Source organism: Lathyrus oleraceus, chromosome 1, assembly GCF_024323335.1.
Source record: "Lathyrus oleraceus cultivar Zhongwan6 chromosome 1, CAAS_Psat_ZW6_1.0, whole genome shotgun sequence".
Classification (NCBI taxonomy): domain Eukaryota; kingdom Viridiplantae; phylum Streptophyta; class Magnoliopsida; order Fabales; family Fabaceae; genus Lathyrus; species Lathyrus oleraceus.
The window spans coordinates 46,067,273-46,086,328 of record NC_066579.1 but is presented as its reverse complement, the minus strand read 5'-3'; the positions used below and the strand labels follow the sequence as shown (position 1 = coordinate 46,086,328).

Genomic DNA, 19,056 nt, shown 5'->3' with positions numbered 1-19,056 from the left:
GTGGTTGAAATAAAAGAATTTGTTTTTAAAATCACCACTTTTTTCAATTTAAATACCAAAATAACCATTTTTCCCTACTGATGCGTCAGTTGAACTGACGCATCCAATTACCTTTCAAAGAAGGCGTCATTAGAGTTGGCACATGCTTGCAATGCCAATGCATGTAGGCGCCCATGAATCTAGCGCATGCATGCCTTGATGCCACATGCATTGGCGCATGCATACACTACATAGTGTATGAGCCAATGCATGTGGCGCATGCACCTTCCATTTTTTTTAAAATTTAAACTTTATAATTATAATAAATTAAATTAAATACTTCAATTAAAAGTTCTATTATATTATAAAGTAAAAATACATAGAATTGACAATAAATTCAATCACCCGCCCGATTGAAACACCTCCTTGTTCCGCATCCAGGTGCGTTAGCCTGCCATCGAGGTCTCCCACGATTTTCCTGAAGTGTTTGGGGTCTTTGAATGCTGACTTGATCCAATGGTGGTTGGTGTGAAGGTCCGTGGGAAGGCCCAATGGTATTTGATAGATTTGTCATCGTTTGTCCCCAATAGCCGTGGGGTTGTCGCCAACGACGCTTCCGTAATTGAGTTTGGTGCCCATGTTGTCGTAGTTGGGTCGTTGTGGTTGGGTGAATTATGGACGGTATGGTTGCCCGAATTAGGATATTGAATCGTTTTAGAAACGAAGCAATGGTTCATGTGGTGTACTAAAGTCAAACAATGGTTGGATGTTGTGGGGATGGGATTTTTGGGTGTTCATTGGTGGGGGATACGATGGCATGACACTAGATCGTATGAATCATCTAGGTTATAGACTGTTGTGGTGGATGGGTATGATTGATGTTGGTTAGGGTTTGTTTCTTGGTTTTGAGTTTGGGTGTATAACATGAATTGGTTGCGAGGTTGGGTGTTTGATGGTTGGGTGTATATGGTAGGGTGATGGTGTGAGGTTGGTCGTTGGGTTTGGATGGGTTAACATTGTTCTTGGACGAGGATTTGTTGTTGGGCGTATGATGACGAATCTCGTTGGCATGGATCAATCAAATACCTTGGCTCAAACATAAATTATGGCGTTGTAAATGGTCTAAACCATGCCATATAATGTTGAGTTGGTCTAGCACCATGTATAACTGGTTTGTTTAAGATGTATTACCGTCGATTCCTCCAATGATAACATATCTCTTTTGCGATGTCTCTCTAGTCATAATAATCCCATTGGCCATCGACTCTTTCTTGATGTCAATCTCCCAAACACACTAGAGGTTCTGGAATTTTTTGTTGCATGCCAAAATTCGGTTTTACACGGTCACTGGTGCATCTCCACAGTAGTGAATCGGATAATAGGTGTTTTTGTTGTCCAAACTGCATCACCATCATGGTTAACCTGATGATCAAGATCTAGATATGGCCTCTAGATAAATTGTACAAGAATATGACATGTAAATGGATAATTTTTTTAAAAATCAAATGTAGAGTTGTGTAGTAGTATTATACTATCTGGTCCAATATGGTCTAATAGATTGTGATAGACTACTACAACGTATTTTGGATACCTGTTGTAGATCATCCCTTTAACTGACCATCTAGATCGGAAATATTTGAAAAATATTATTTACAGTTAGTTGTAATATAAAGTCTAATAAAATAGATGGTAAAATTTTAAACTTACTTTGTTGCAAAGGGGACTATGAATGGCTTCTCGTTTACCGGGGCGAGTGACTGCATTCTTGACAGACCCCATGCTTGTAGAAAATAGGCGCATGAATAAAACGTACAAGTATTTTTTTCTGGAATTTTTACACAACGAACTATATAGAAGGGATAAAACAGTTGAACCCCAACTATATGTGCTTACCTTATTTATGTTTCGTAACAACGGCAAATACATAATATTTGCCGTATTACCAGTACTTTTAGGAAATAAAAAATTACCAAATTGAATCATAATATAACACCGAGCTTTAATTATCTTTTTATACTCAACAGACTCTTCGGTTAGTGTTATACTTGCATAATATTGTTTAAGATATTTTAAATTAATACCTTGACCCCTAGCCTGACCAGAAGTTTGTCCCGTAGTTGTGTCTTCACATAAAGGGACACGCAACAATTCATCACATATAGAGTTATCTTGGTTAACTCTACCATTTACGGCCTTACCATCGATACGTAGATCTAACAAGATGTAGATGTCCTCAAGTGTGACGGTACACTCACCAAAAGGAAGGTGAAATATGTGGGTCTCGGGTCTCCATCTCTCCAATAAAGCAAAAATAAATTTGTAGTCAACCAAGTATAAGACTAAGTTGAGTAGATTATTAAAACCGCATCCTCGAATATATGATTCTATCAAAGGATCGTGTGGTACATATTCATGTACACGACATCGAAATCTCTTTATGTCCTAGTAAATCATAAGTGAGAAATAAGTAAGAAGAAGTAATAAACAATATAGACATTTTGTTATGAAATAAGAATAACAATAAGAATAAGTGATAACATACAAATGTCCTAATATTATGAATTGTTTCTTGATGTTCATCACCCATAGTTAATAGAGACATAATGTTGCAGAGAGATTGACCTTGGCAGAGAGATTGAGTGTTGCAGGTATTTAGTGTTATAGATATTGATTGTTGCAGATGTTAAGTGTTATGAGTTGTTGTAATATTTATAGATGAGATAGGTTGGCAATTTGCAGCATGTGAAGCATGGGAGTAGGGGCCAAGGCTAAGGGCGCATGCATGTGAAACATGGGAGTAGGAACCAAGGCTAAGGGTGCATGCATGTAATTAGGCATTCATGGTATTAGGCGCCAAGGCTAAGGGCGCATGGTTTACTTTTAAGCATGCAAGGGAGTGGCGCCAAAGCTAAGGGCGCATGTCTTACTTTATGCGTCATTGATAAGGGCGCCTACTTTGGATTATTAGGGTTGAAGCATATTTACAGGCACATGTCTTGGATTATTAGGGAAGAGAATCATGTAGGCGCATGATTTTCGTTGTCCTGTCTCTGCATGGAATCCTGCAGATTCTTTGTATGATCAGTACACTAAACTTGCCTATGTTGCCTTCACCGTCTCCCATATTTAACTGCATGCTAATATGTGATCAATGTATTCACCATCAAACACTAAACTTACATTTTAAAAAAATGTCTTCATCACCATATTACATGATCAGTGCCCATACCGATGGTGAAACATTTGAGTATAACTTATTCGATTTTTATTTTTGCAACATAGAATTAACTCGGTCTACAATCAATCGATGATCAAATTTTTCACATTTGAAACAAAGAATAGAAAAGAAATTGCAGTGTAGTTGGGTGGGACAAATCTTCTATAAAAATCCTATGTGGTTTGCAGACAACCAAGTAAAGTTTTATCAGTTGAATATTCGAGATGATGACGATGTTCAACATGTGTTTATCAGTCATGGACAATCTGGGTACAATAATATAAATTTATATATATATTAACACAACAACATCAAGTGTCTCAGTTTGTTGATCAGTCACAAGTGTTTTGTGAAACTAATGACGAAGAACAAGCTGAAGTCAATATTGTTGATGAGGAAGAAGAAGAAGTCGAGTTATTGGTTGATTCAATGGTGAATGATGATGATGAAGAAGAGTCATTACCATCTAGTCATGTATATTGTGCACCTCAACACATGACAAGCTTAAATTTGGGTCAGATATATTTTACAATCCTTATGTACAAATTCAAGGATCATTGAAAGAAGGAGACACATCTCGCACAAAAGAAGACTGTGTAAAAGCCATTAAAAAGTATCACATGGAATTATCAGTTAATTATAGGGTTGATCGAACTAATGCAACGAGGTATAAGATTTATTGTCGAAATTAGCTCTACATGTTCCGGTTGTCAGCTTCTTATCGGAAGAGGAGTGATTCTTGGGAGATTGGTTCCATGGGTCCAGTTCACACATGCTTAATCACGAACCCAATGCAAGACCATTGCAAACTCATCTCTCAGTTAATATGCGATGAAATTTTGTATGTCATTAACGATAATCCATCGTTAAAGGTGAGTATAATAATATCATATATTGTAACATAATAAAACTATACTCCATCATACATGAAGGTTTGGATAGCTAGGACAAAGGCGGTTGAAAAAGTGTATGGAAATTGGGAGAAGTCTTACAAACAAATTCCAAAATACTTGGTGGCTCTTAAACATTATGCTCCAGGGACTATTGTTAATTTGGAAATGTTGTCAAGGTATACCCCAGACAGGACTTGTGCTATTGGAAATGGAATATTCCACCGACTCTTCGGGGCGTATCAACCATGCATCAAAGGTTTTGCTTTCTGTAAACCTATTTTACAAATTGATGGGACATCGTTGTACGGAATATATAAAGGAATGCTACTGACGGCAGTGGCACAAGATGACAATAACAACATTTTTCCAATCTCCTTTGCCCTAGTTGAAGGGGAGACTACTGAGGGATGTAGTTTTTTCTTAAAAAATCTTCGATTGCACGTTGCTCCTCAGCCTAACTTATGTTTGATCTCAGACCGATACCCTTAAATAGTGAGTGCCTACAAAAAACATTGATAATGTTTGGCAAGATCCTTCGTTGATGCATGTCTACTGCATTAGACATATCACTCAAAATTTTATGCGAGAGATCAAACACAAAACGTTGCGGAAGAAGATTGTCAACTTAGGGTATGGGTTAACAGAACCTTCTTTCAAACACTACCGCAAGACATCAGATTGTCAAACGCATATACATTACGATGGATCGACAGTATTCCATTGGAGAAGTGGACTAGGGCATATGACAATGATCAAAGTTGGGGCCACATGATAACAAATATTGTGGAATCAATTAACTTTGTCTTCAAAGGAATCTGAAACCTACCTATAACCGCTTTAGTGCAAGCAATCTATTTCAGTCTAGAGGCGTTGTTTGAGACCAGACGTTCCAAATGGAGTTCAGTGTTACAATCTGGGAAGTTGTTTAATGATGCTTCAATGAAATTCATTAGAGAGGAAGCTTCCAAAGCTAACACACATGTGGTCACAGTATTTGACCGTACTAAAGGTTGATTTAGTGTTGCTAAGTCCATGGATCACAATGAAGGCATTTCGAGGGGATATTATACAGTGGAACTAGATAGAGGTTTGTGCGACTGCAAAAAGTTCCAAGCCTTTCGTATGCCCTGCTCCCACGTCATAGCGGCATGTTCAGAGGTTCGAAGGGATCAATCCTACTTACTATTCGACGTTTACAAAGTCTAAGCCTCTCCAATGTTGATAAAATTAGTTTTTTAGTGGTAGCAAAAGAGGATTACTGACTTGCATATCAAGGGGACATTCTCTGGCATAATATAGTGTATTTATATATGAACACATGCATGCATGCGCCAATGCCCTAGGCGCCACACACACATAACACATGTATGCGCCAATGCATGTGGCACACACTCTAAAGCACACATGCATGCGCCAGATGCATGTGCGACTAAGGGCAATGCATTGCAAGCATGCGTCAGCTCCAATGACGCCTCCTTTGAATGGTTATTGGATGCGCCAATTCAATTGGTGCATTAGTAGTGAAAATTTGTTATTTTGGTAAATAATTTAATATTTTGGTATTTAAATTGAAAAAAAAAATGTTATTTTAAAAAGAAAATTGAAAGAAAAACTGTAATGAAGTGACAATATTTAGAAGTTTGTATCATTGTAAAAAAAAACATTGAATTTTTTTTCTGATTAGAGAATGTATGTTAAGTTTTGATATTGACATATCAAAATTTAGAGGAAAAAAAATTAAAAATGGTTAATTTGATGCATTTTTTTTAACCGGACAGTTTTACAAAATCGACTCCGATTCTTTGGTTCAAATAGTTTTGGACGGTTCAAATAGTTTTGGACGGTTCAATCCGATTTTTCCGGTTTTGATCCACTAACAGTTTTGACAGATTGATCCAACCGGATTCATCTTTGTTTCCCGATCCAACCTATTAAATCGATCAGTTCCATTCAGTTTTTAAAACATTGGTATTAACAACTTTAATATTATTTTTATATAAAAAAAGAATGCACAGGTTTCGGATTTGATTCCGCCCAAATAAAATGAATTGATAGTCTATATTTTTAATCTGGAAAATCTCAAATCAACCGTCGAGATGTATAAGAAAATATGTGTAAACTTTTAGTGCAGAGAATCCCAAAATAAAATCAGAAACAGTCTTAAGATACAGAAGGATTAAAATATGTTAGTATAAGATAAGATAATCGCGAGAATCACGTTCTAGCATTATTTATTGTTTAAAAAACGTATATATCATGAGGTGTGAGGATCAATCAATTGAGCAATTATTGTTTTTATTTTTTAAGTTATCAATCACGTACTTGTTTAGTATTAAATTAAAACTCATCATGACTCACTACACTACATGTTCCCTCCTTTCATAAGTATAAAACCATCTCATTGCAACAAGTTCGTAACACAACACTCTTCACTACCTTTTCTTTTCTATAACATTATTATATCAAGATGATGAATGTGTTGAAATTCTCAAAGCTCAAAGAGCTGAAGGACCTGCAACCATTTTGGCCATTGCCACTGCAAATCCACCAAACTGTGTTGAACAGACTACATATCCTGATTTCTACTTCAGAATCACAAACAGCCAGGACCAGACTAAACTCAAACAAAAATTTCAGCGTATTTGTAAGTATTATTTCCCCCTTTTTTTATTTTATTTTTAGATATCGAACTTGGTATTGCTAAATTATTGATGTACTTATGCTATTTCGTTCTTGCTAAGGTGATAAAACAATGATTAAGAGGAGATATATGTACCTGACAGAAGATATTTTGAAAGGAAACCCTAATTTATGCGAATATATGGCACCTTCTTTGGATACTAGACAAGATATGGTAGTGGTAGAGGTGCCTAGACTAGGGAAGGAAGCTGCAATCAAGGCTATAAAAGAATGGGGCCAACCAAAATCAAAGATTACACACTTAATCTTTTGCACCATAAGTGGTGTAGACATGCCTGGTGCTGATTATCAACTTACAAAACTTCTAGGTCTTCGCGCAAATGTGAAAAGGTATATGTTATATCAACAAGGGTGTTTTGTAGGTGGAACGGTACTTCGTTTGGCTAAGGACTTAGCTGAGAACAACAAGGGTGCTCGTGTGTTGGTTGTTTGTTCTGAAATTCTTACAGGGATTTCATTTTGTGGCCCTAGTGACACTCACTTGGACAGCCTTGTTAGACAAGCATTATTCGGAGATGGAGCCGATGCGGTCATTGTTGGTTCTGACCCGGTGCTAGATATTGAGAAACCTATATTTGAGTTACTTTGGACTACACAAACAATTGTTGAAAAATTAAACTTGATTTGGGCCTAATCTTATTATTTGATTTTGGACTTAGTTATTTGGGCTTAGTTTATATTATATAATGTTTCTAGAAAATTCTTGTAGTATTTAGAGTATCTAAATATTTCTTAAGATTGTAATATTTTCTAGAATACTCTTTGAATATCTAGAGTTGAGAACTCTCTAGAATTAGTGTGTCTAGAGTTCTCCTTAGAGTACTATAAATAGAGATGTAATCCAACACTTTTGAATCAAGCAAAAATACAAAGTTCTCTCTTCCATAAATAATTCTCCTACCTACCAAGTTTTTATTCAAGCCTCTAATATTCCCACATACTTTTCCTAAACACAAAAGGGTCTATTTCCAACAAAGTGGCATCAGAGCTTCAAGGTCCTAAAAAATGGCAAATGGAGGTTTCCCTTTTCAAATATCGATGCTCACAAAGAGCAACTATGATAATTGGAGTATCAAGATGAAGGCGCTACTAGGAGCTCAAGATGTGTGGGATATCGTTGAGAAAGGCTGCAATGAGAAAGATGAAGCCTCGCTAAGCCAAGGTGTAAAGGAGACATTGAGGGAGTCAAGAAAGAGAGACAAGAAAGCTTTCTTCCTCATTTATCAATCGGTGGATGAAGATATATTTGAGAAGATCTCCAACGCAACGACGGCCAAAGAAGCATGGGACAAACTTCAAACTTACAACAAAGGAGTGGAACAGGTGAAAAAGATTCGTCTTCAAACTCTTAGAGGTGATTTTGAACGTTTATTTATGGAAGAGTCCGAGTCAATTTTTGATTATTTTTCTCGAGTATTGGCCGTAGTCAATCAACTTAAAAGAAATGGTGAAGATGTTGATGAGGTAAAAGTCATGGAGAAAATACTTCGCACTTTAAATCCAAGTTTTGACTTCATTGTTACCAACATTGAAGAAAACAAGGATTTAAAGACCATGACTATTGAGCAACTCATGGGTTCCTTACAAGCATACGAAGAAAAACAAAAGAGAAAAATTAAACAAAAGGAGGCTATGGAGCAACTACTACAACTCAACATAAAGGAAGCAAATTATGCGAATTACAAGAGCCAAAGAGGACGAGGTCGTGGCCAAGATCGTGGGCGTGGACGAGGACATGGAGGAGAAGGAAGAGGCAGTTACAACAACTACTCAAACAATGGAGAAAGAAGTTGGAATCCACAAGCAACAAGAGGTCGTGGAAGAGGAAATTCATGGTCGAGGTGTGACAAGTCACAAATCAAGTGCTTCAACTGCAACAAGATCGGTCACTATGCATTTGAGTGTAGATTCTCGAAGAAATTGTGGAGAAAGCTAACTTTGTAGAAGAAAAAGGCAGAGAAGAAGAAACTTTATTGCTCGCGTGCCAAAACCAAGTTGAAGAGAAAAGAAACAAATGGTACCTCGACACCGGCGCAAGCAATCACATGTGTGGCGATCGAAGCATGTTCGTAGAGATCAATGAGGCGACAACTGGCAATGTCTCATTTGGAGATGACTCAAAGATACCGGTCAAAGGCAAAGGTAAAATTCTTATACGCTTAAAGAATGGGAGTCATCAATTCATATCCAATGTCTATTATGTTCCTAACATGAAGAATAATATTTTGAGCTTGGGACAATTATTAGAGAAAGGCTATGACATCCACTTGAAAGAACATAGTCTTTTCTTAAGATATTGTAGACATAACTTGATTGCTAAGGTGCCTATTTCAAATAATAGAATGTTCCTCTTGAACATTCAAAATGATGTTGCAAAGTGTCTCAAGACTTGTTATACCGACTCTTCATGGCTATGGCATCTACGATTCGGACATCTCAACTTCGATAGTCTAAAATGTTTGTCAAAGAAGGAAATGGTGAGAGGCTTGCCTAGTATAAACCACCCAGACCAACTATGTGAAGGATGTCTAGTGGGGAAGCAATTCCGGAAAAGCTTTCCAAAGGAATCAACGTCAAGAGCGACAAAACCGCTAGAGCTCATACACACTGATGTCTGTGGACCAATCAAGCCAAACTCTTTTGGTAAGAGTAAATACTTTCTCCTCTTTATTGATGATTATTCTAGAAAAACATGGGTTTATTTCTTGAAGGAGAAGTCAGAAGTGTTTGAAAACTTCAAGAAGTTCAAAGCCCTTGTGGAGAAAGAAGGTGGTCTTTCCATTAAGGCCATGAGATCTGACCGAGGAGGAGAGTTCATTTCAAATGAGTTCCAAAATATTGTGAAGACCATGGAATCCGCCGCCCACTAATAGTGCCAAGATCACCACAACAAAATGGAGTAGCAGAGAGAAAGAATCGTACCATACTTAACATGGTGCGAAGCATGCTTAAGAGCAAGAAGATTCCGAGAGAGTTTTGGGCCGAAGCAGTGGCATGTGCGATTTATCTGACAAATCGTTCCCCAACAAGAAGCGTGCATGAGAATACACCAGAAGAAGCATGGAGTGGAAGGAAGCCTGAGATCTCTCACCTCAAAGTGTTTGGAAGCATTGCCTATACTCACGTTCCTGATGAAAGGAGAACAAAGCTCGATGATAAAAGTGAGAAGTATGTATTCGTCGGTTACGACTCAAGCTCCAAAGGGTACAAGCTCTATAATCCAAATAGTGGAAAGATCGTCATAAGTCGTGACGTGGAGTTCGAAGAAGAAGATTGTTGGGATTGGAGTCTTCAAGAAGATAGGTACGATTTTCTTCCTTACTTTGAAGAAGAAGACGAGATGGAACAACCAATGATAGAAGAAAATATTTCACCACCGGTCTCACCGACACCAAGGTTGGATGAAACAAGCTCAAGTGAGAGGACACCGCGACTAAGGAGTATTGAAGAGCTTTATGAGGTAACCGAAAACATAAATGACATTAACCTTTTTTGCCTTTTGGGTAATTGCGAGCCTCTAAGCTATCAAGAAGCAGTTGAAAACGTAAAGTGGAGAGACGCCATGGAAGAAGAAATCAAGTCAATCACGAAGAATGATACATGGGAACTTACTACACTTCCACAAGGACACAAAGCAATCGGAGTAAGATGGGTGTACAAGGTGAAGAAGAATGCAAAAGGAGACGTGGAGAGATACAAAGCAAGATTGGTGGCGAAAGGATATAGTCAAAGACAAGGAATTCACTATGATGAGGTATTTTCCCCTGTTGCTCGTCTTGAAACTATTAGACTGATCATTTCTTTGGCAGCCCAAAATGAATGGAAGATCTATCAAATGGATGTGAAGTCGGCCTTCTTGAATGGTTTTCTTGAAGAAGAAGTTTATATCGAGCAACCACAAGGCTATGAAGTAAAAGGGCAAGAAGAAAAAGTCTTGAAGTTGAAGAAGGCATTGTACGGACTCAAGCAAGCACCGAGAGCTTGGAATGTTCAAATCGACAAGAACTTCATCAAGTGTCCATATGAGCATGCACTCTATATTAAAGCGCAAAGTGGAGATATTTTGATTGTGTGCTTAAATGTTGATGACTTGATCTTCACAGGGAACAATTTAAGCATGTTCGAAGAGTTCAAGAAAGACATATCAAATGAATTTAAGATGACAGATATGGGGCTCATGGCATATTATCTCGGCATCAAAGTAAAGCAAGAAGACAAAGGAATTTTTATCACCCAAGAAGGTTATGCCAAAGAAGTCCTTAAGAAGTTCAAGATGGATGATGCCAATCCAGTTGGCACCCCGATGGAATATGGAAACAAGTTGAGTAAGCATGAAAATGGAGAGTTTGTTGATCCAACTCTTTACAAAAGTTTGGTTGGAATTTTGCGTTACTTGACAAGTACAAGGTCGGATATTCTCTATGTTGTAGGAGTCATAAGTCGCTACATGGAAGCTCCAACAACAACTCACTTCAAGGCGGCAAAAAGAATCCTTCGATACATCAAAGGTACAACAAACTTTGGCTTGCACTATTACTCTTCTAATAATTATGAGATTATTGGCTATAGTGATAGTGATTGGAGTGGAGACTTGGATGATAGAAAAAGCACTACTGGTTTTGTGTTCTTCATGGGAGATACTGCTTTCACTTGGATGTCAAAGAAGCAACCTATCGTCACACTATCAACTTGTGAAGCTGAGTATGTTGCTGCCATATCATGTGTTTGTCATGCAGTTTGGCTAAGGAATTTGTTGAAAGAATTAAAAATGCCACGAGAAGATCATGTCGAAATATGTGTTGACAATAAATCAGCACTTGCTTTGGCAAAGAATCCTATATTTCATGAAAGAAGTAAGCACATCGACACTCGTTACCACTTCATAAGAGAATGCATCGAGAAGAAGAAGGTGAAGTTGAAGTATGTGATGTCTAGAGATCAAGCTGCCGACATTTTCACCAAGCCACTCAAATTGGAAACTTTCGTGAAGTTAAGGAATATGCTTGGAGTCATAAATCAAGTTTAAGGGGGGGTGTTGAAATATTAAACTTGATTTGGGCCTAATTTTATTATTTGATTTTGGACTTAGTTATTTGGGCTTAGTTTATATTATATAATGTTTCTAGAAAAGTCTTGTAGTATTTAGAGTATTTAGATATTTCTTAAGATTGTAATATTTTCTAGAATACTCTTTGAATATCTAGAGTTGAGAACTCTCTAGAATTAGTGTGTCTAGAGTTCTCCTTAGAGTACTATAAATAGAGATGTAATCCAATACTTTTGAATCAAGCAAAAATACAAAGTTCTCTCTTCCATAAATAATTCTCCTACCTACCAAGTTTTTATTCAAGCCTCTAATATTCCCACATACTTTTCCTAAACACAAAAGGGTTTATTTCCAACAACAATTGCCTCGGATAGTGACGGAGCTATTTGTGGTCCTCTCCGTGAAGTTGGACTAACGATTCATCTTCATAAGGATATTCCTGATATTATCTCTTCGTAAGGATATTCCTGATATTATCTCAAATGATATTGATAAAGTACTTCTTGAGGCTTTTCAACCTTTAGGTATCTATGATTACAATTCAATCTTTTGGATTGCTCACCCGGGTGGACCGACTATTTTAGATAAAATTGAGGAAAAATTAACTTTGAAACCTGAAAAATTGAGATGCATTAGAAAAATACTAAGTGAATATGGTAATATGTCAAGTGCTTGTGTGTTATTCAGCTTAGATGAGATGAGAAAGAAATCGTCTCAAGATGGACTTAAGACCACGGGAGAAGGACTTGAATGGGGTGTGTTGTTAAGCTTTGGACCCGGACTTACTATTGAAACAATTGTTCTCCGAAGTATAGTTATATGAGATTCTTGATTGTTTTATTTAATCAATGTATTATTGCGAGTCTCTTGTCAGATTATTTTGATAAAGACTAAACATCTTAAGTTTAATATGTAATATCATTGTCAAAATAAGATAAGTTAAATAGTTTTATGCTTTAATATCATGTTATCTTTTTTTTTAAGAATACTGGAAGTTACAAATTTTATCTTATTATTTTATAAAATTCAGATATTAGATGGAGTTAAAATATATATAAGTGTAAAAGTTTAAATGAAAGGTAAAATTGAAAGTAAAATAGTTATAATAAGACTTGGTATCTCATCTATAAATAAAAAATATGTGTATACATAGTTGTTTAAATAGTAGATTGTAGTGTATCATGCACCAGGCTTTAACTCTAGTAAGTATGGTGTAGTATAGCATGTATGCCAGACATGCAGTATGGAGTGTAATCATGAAGCAAGCATGAGAATATATATATATATATGAGCTATGGCATTGTAAGCAACCAACTTCTATTAATCAATATGAAATGAAATTCACAAAATAATTTTCCATTATGATATCATTGTCCTTTTCGATCACTTCTACTCTCAAATAACTCTAATTGAATTCAGTTACATCCTAATAGAGTAATTGTTTTCTTCTTCCTCGGGCAACCATCTCAAGCAACGTCATCGGCAACAATGGCGTAACAATCTCATAACCTTGCATTTATCACACTGGATTTAACATCGTTGCATTAGTTTGGTCCAAAACTTTCAAGCAAACTACAAGAAAACAACTATTTGTTGTGGGATAAACAAGTTAAGGTTGTTATACTTGCTCAGAGAGTACACAAAGTACTAGTGAACCCTCGCATTCCTAAAAAGTTCAAAACGGTGCAAGATTAAATTGAAGACAAGGTATTCTGAAATTCTGGTATCAGATATGAGATGTCGAAGGTAATGTCACAACACTAATATCTGAACACTATAAACATGATAAAAGATAAAAAGTTGTATTGCACGAGACACAAGCAATTGTTAACCCAGTTCGGTGCAAACTCACCTACGTCTGGGGGCTACCAAGTCATGAAGGAAATCCACTAAAATAGAATAAGTTCAAAGACTCTCAGTAAACAACACAAGTTACAGTCTTTTTCACCTAATCTCTACCTGTGCGACTTCTACCTAAGAACTCTTAGATATGAGATCTCACTCACTCCCCCTCAATCACACCAGTGATATTAAACAAGAATTACACTAAAAAGAAGACACTCTTCAAAGACACACACTTGATCTTACTTAGCAGCTTCAATCAAGTAGACACACATTCATGCTTAAAAGCTTTGAGTGACAAATTACAACTCAAAAATCAGACCAATTCAATCATTTATGAATGAATTGAATGGCTTACAATTCACACGACCACACAAGACTTAAACCCTTATTCTCTCTCAATATTTCGTTCGTTATTTCTTGTGTATCAAATCAGGTTTTCCATGTCCTTTTTATAGAAGCATTTGGTTGGGCTTGGACATCATAAAACCTTAAAACTATTTTTCATTCATATCTTCTCATGACAGTTGATTAGATCTCTTTGGAAAATAAGTTAATTACGTTGTAATTACTGATTGATAGCGTGTTCAATTAACTCATCAATCATACACAAATTGCAATTAAAAACGCAATCACATAATAAATAACATTCAGACTGAATATTTTGTATACAGATGTCATGACATCGGGTCTGACATCCTGGAAAAATCCTGCATAATTCTATTTTAAACATCCAGCAGGTACAAGATATCTTATGTTAAGACATCACATGTGACAACTTGTAAACACTCTTGGTTTTACCAAAATTGCTGCCAACACCTAGAACCAACAAACTCCCCATTTGGCAAATTTTGGCTAAAACATATATCAGTCCATTTGTTCGCAAGAAAAACACATCAGTAGTTAAACAGCATCACAGCAGTTAAGCAGCAGCAGAAGCAAACACAATTACTAGCTATAATAGCAACTAGTAATACACAAAAAAACACATAGGTGCTTCTTCTCCCCCTAAGTCTGTTCAACACAGACATCTCCTTCAACAACAACAGCACCTGTAACATTCAGAATCACACTCTAACATCTCCTTCAACATCGGCACCTGTACAGCACAGAACATGCACAGGACATTATTCTGTTCATCTCCTTTAACATCAGCACCTATACAGCTGTTTAGCACATAATAATTGTAGTTCTCCACATCTCCACTCATTAACTGCAACTCTCCACATATTAACTTCTCCCCCTTTTTAGTCAAAATAGACCAAAGTGACCAATTAGACAAAATAAATGTCAATCAGTCCAGCAGAGAATGTCACAAAGGATGTTATAACATATAAAATGTTAAAAGACAATGTCAGGAGATACAAAACCATAATTATACACAGTTGCATTAGCTGAGATAATTAGAAATCCAGGGAACTCATAAAGAGCCCAAATATTACATCATGGCATCAAAAAGGACTGCTAAAACAAACTACAAACATCAAAACAGAAAAAACATCAAATCATCCAGGCATCCAAAACAGCATCCAGAACACACATCATTAATAGGGGGACCATCAACACCACAACTTAGTCTGAGGAGGTAGCATCTTCTTCACCTTCAGATCTAGAACTGCCACTAGATTGATCTTGAGAATTAGACCTCTCACTTGAGGTGTGGGCATCTGTCTCCTTGGCTTCATCAACCTTATCCATCTCTTCTTGCTCCAAGCTACTAATTAGAACCTCTAAAGCCTCTTTCCTAGCCTTAGCCACCCTAATCCCAGTTTCCAACTCCTTACAGGTTTCTTTCAATTGAGCAACCAGGCCACCTTGAGAGGTTGGCTTCTTTATTGCAGATGTCATGACAATGTCATTGACATGACTGCCTTCAAATAACTTGTAATGAATGGACAATGGAGGCTTCCTTCTACTGGGGATATCACTTGTGTTTAAAATACTAGGTTGCTGGCTTAAAATAATTCCACAAATGATTGAGGGAAAGGCAATTGGCAGTTTTACTGCATTAGTGGAGGCATGTCTAACAATTTTTTCAAACATGAACCTTCCATAATCAAAGTTGAGTCTGGTTCCAATAGCATAGATTATTCTTCCAAGAACATTAGAGATTATTGAGATATGGTTTGTTGGAACCCAGTTGGTTGAACCTATCTTATGCAAGATAGCATATTTTACAGTTAATTTTCCAGCATATAGATGCTTTTTGCTTGGCCATTCCTTGACTTGACCAGCAGTGATTGTCCTACAGACTTCATTGTCTGTGGCCTCTAACTCAACAGCTCCTTCTGTTCCTCTTCCTAGGAACTTATTGATTACAGTTGGGGAGAACCTTACACACCTTCCTCTCACAAACACCTTGCAAAATTCTTTGCTATTCTTGTCAGAAATATCCTCAGGGATATTCACCACAAACTCCTTCACCAGACCTTCAAAACACTGGGGTAATGCACTAACTGTTTTCAATAAACCTGCAGACTTGATCAACTCCATAATCTCCTTCACTTCCACAGCATCTTTCCCTAGTTCCCTCTCCACAACAACCCTCCTATGTATAACAAATTTCCACTTGGCTGCACCATCTTCCAGATGGAAGGAAATGTTGTCCAAATGCACAGCTGCAACCTTAGCTGGAGACTTTCTAACAGTTTGCTTTTTGGCAGGGGAGATGTCTGGGACATCATCTTCGACATCATCTTCAGAATCATAACTTTCTTTGACCTTTCTCTTCTTGACCTCTACTTTACTCCATGATTTAGAAGGACCTACAGCAGCAACCTTCTTACTAGTTCTGGTTGTCAACATCTCAGCCACAGACTTGTCTTTCCTGGTCTTCATTTTCTTTGCAACACTTGGTTTCAAGTGATGAACCAAGGTGTCATCTTCCTCATCTGAGCTCTCTTCCTCCAAATCAATCACCTTCTCAGCAGTTTCATGAGAAGCATCTACTGGTTTCTTACTAGGCAAGGTTTTTCCTAGAGAACACAGTCCCTCAGTAACAATATCCTTCTCTGACCTCGATGAATCATCATCTTTCTCAGTTTAAGGTTCCACCTCAGGTGAGGGGTCCCTTCTAGACAGAGGAGTCGAAACTCCCTTGACTGAGTGTCCTTCATTTAGGATCCTTGTGATCAAATTCCTAATGACACGATCTGTATAATGCATGTCATCCTTAGGAGGAGGGTTGTCAGAATTGTTACCTTGAGTGTTTCCTGTCGTGGAAGATAGACCAGGGGCGTCGCCTGGGATCACTAAAAGAGGAATAACTTCCAAAACAACTTCATCCAGAAAATCCATGGATGGAGTCCTTGCTTTGTGAGTGGGTTTTGAAGCAGAAGATGAGGGATGTTGTGACATTTTGTTGAACTTTTGAGAAAAAAATTGTCGCCCTAGCAGAGATGGTCTGAACAGTTTGATGAAGATGGAAGTGGTTGTGTTGAGGTAGCGTGTGAAAATTGTCTAGATGCTAGTTCCAATACTAGGTAATGATTTACCATAAATGGGGCACTTTCTTTTAAGTGGGCAGACAATATCTTTATTCCCTTTTCCACTCCAAATTAATTGCTATAAATTCTCATGAATACAAATCCCCAATTTCCCTCTTAAACATTCAAACTGATTAGCATCCAAAGCCTTTGTAAATATGTCAGCTAATTGCATTTCAGTAGTAACATGCTTCAGTGTTATGATTTTCTCTTCCACAAGTTCTCTAATGAAGTGATGATGAATATCAATGTGCTTTGTCCTGATGTGCTGAATAGGATTTTTGGAAATATTTATAGCACTCAGGTTGTCACAGTATAATGTCATGACATCTTGTGTGACATTATATTCAGTCAACATTTGTTTCATCCAAACCAGTTGAGAACAACTACTCCCAGCTGCTATGTATTCAGCTTCAGCAGTGGATAGGGACACACAATTTTGTTTCTTGCTAAACCATGATATCAAATTGTTCCCCAAGAAGAAACATCCTCCTGATGTGTTTTACCTATCATCAGCACTTCTAGCCCAGTCAGCATCACAGTAACCAGTCAGCATAGATCCAGATCCATGAGTATATAACATCCCATAGTCACTGGTGCCATTGACATATTTCAGTATTCTCTTCACTTGGTTTATGTGACTGACTTTTGGTTCAGCTTGATATCTAGCACAAACACCTACAGCAAATGCAATGTCAGGTCTGCTTGCTGTGAGATATAGCAGACTTCCTATCATGCTTCTGTATAGACTTTGATCTACACTAACACCATTTTCATCTTTGGAGACTTTCAAATGTGTAGGAGCAGGTGTCCTTTTATGACTTGCATTCTCCATGCCAAACTTCTTAACAATGTTCTTGGCATATTTGCTTTGAGATAGAAAGATAGAATCTTCCATATGCTTGACTTGTAGCCCAAGAAAGTAGGTCAACTCTCCAACAAGGCTCATCTCAAACTCAGACTGCATTTGTCTAACAAAATGTTCAACCATCTGATCCGACATCCCACCAAACACAATATCATCTACATATATTTGTGCCATCATGAGTTTTCCTCCTTCATTCTTCACAAATAGGGTCTTGTCAATACCTCATTTCATGTATCCATTGTTAGTGAGGAACATAGTGAGTCTCTCATACCAAGCCCTAGGAGCTTGTTTCAAACCATAAAGGACTTTCTTCAATCTGTACACATGCTTTGGAAGATTTGGATCTGTGAATCCTTTAGGTTGTTCAACATATACTTCCTCATTTAAGTAGCCATTCAAGAAGGCACTTTTTACATCCATTTGGAACAGTTTGAATTTCAGAATACATGCCACTCCAAGCAATATTCTAATGGACTCAAGGCGAGCTACAGGAGCAAATGTTTCATCAAAATCCACTCCTTCAACTTGAGTATATCCGTGTGCTACTAATCTTGCTTTGTTTTTAGTAACCACCCCTTGTTCATCAGATTTATTCTTATACGCCCACTTTGTACCTATGACATTTACTCCTTCAGGTCTAGGAACCAGTTCCCATACTTCATTCCTCTTGAATTGACCTAACTCCTCTTGCATGGCATTGATCCAGAACTCATCAGTCAAGGCTTCCTTGACATTCCTAGGCTCAATCTTGGACACAAAGCAGCCATGTGAGATCACTTCCCTTGATCTAGTTGTGACCCATTTATTTGGATCTCCTATAATGAGATCTTTAGGATGATCCTTCTGAACTCTGATGGAGGGTCCCTTGTTGATTTTGTCATCTTCAGGTTCAGCTTGAGGAGGTTCACTCTCCTTATTTTTGTCTGAGAAATCAGCTGGGGAATCATTTAGAGATGTCTCAACATATCATTACTTTAGTTCTGGAATTAAAGACTCTACATGCTCTGCTGTTTGTTGAGTAGCCT

At 37.3% G+C, this 19,056-nt stretch overlaps 1 pseudogene; it reads left to right on the top strand.

The window, feature by feature from the left end:
- The first annotated feature begins 5,121 nt into the window (after positions 1-5,121).
- On the top strand, positions 5,122-12,659 carry LOC127090514 (chalcone synthase 4-like; annotated as a pseudogene).
- The last annotated feature ends 6,397 nt before the right edge of the window (positions 12,660-19,056 follow it).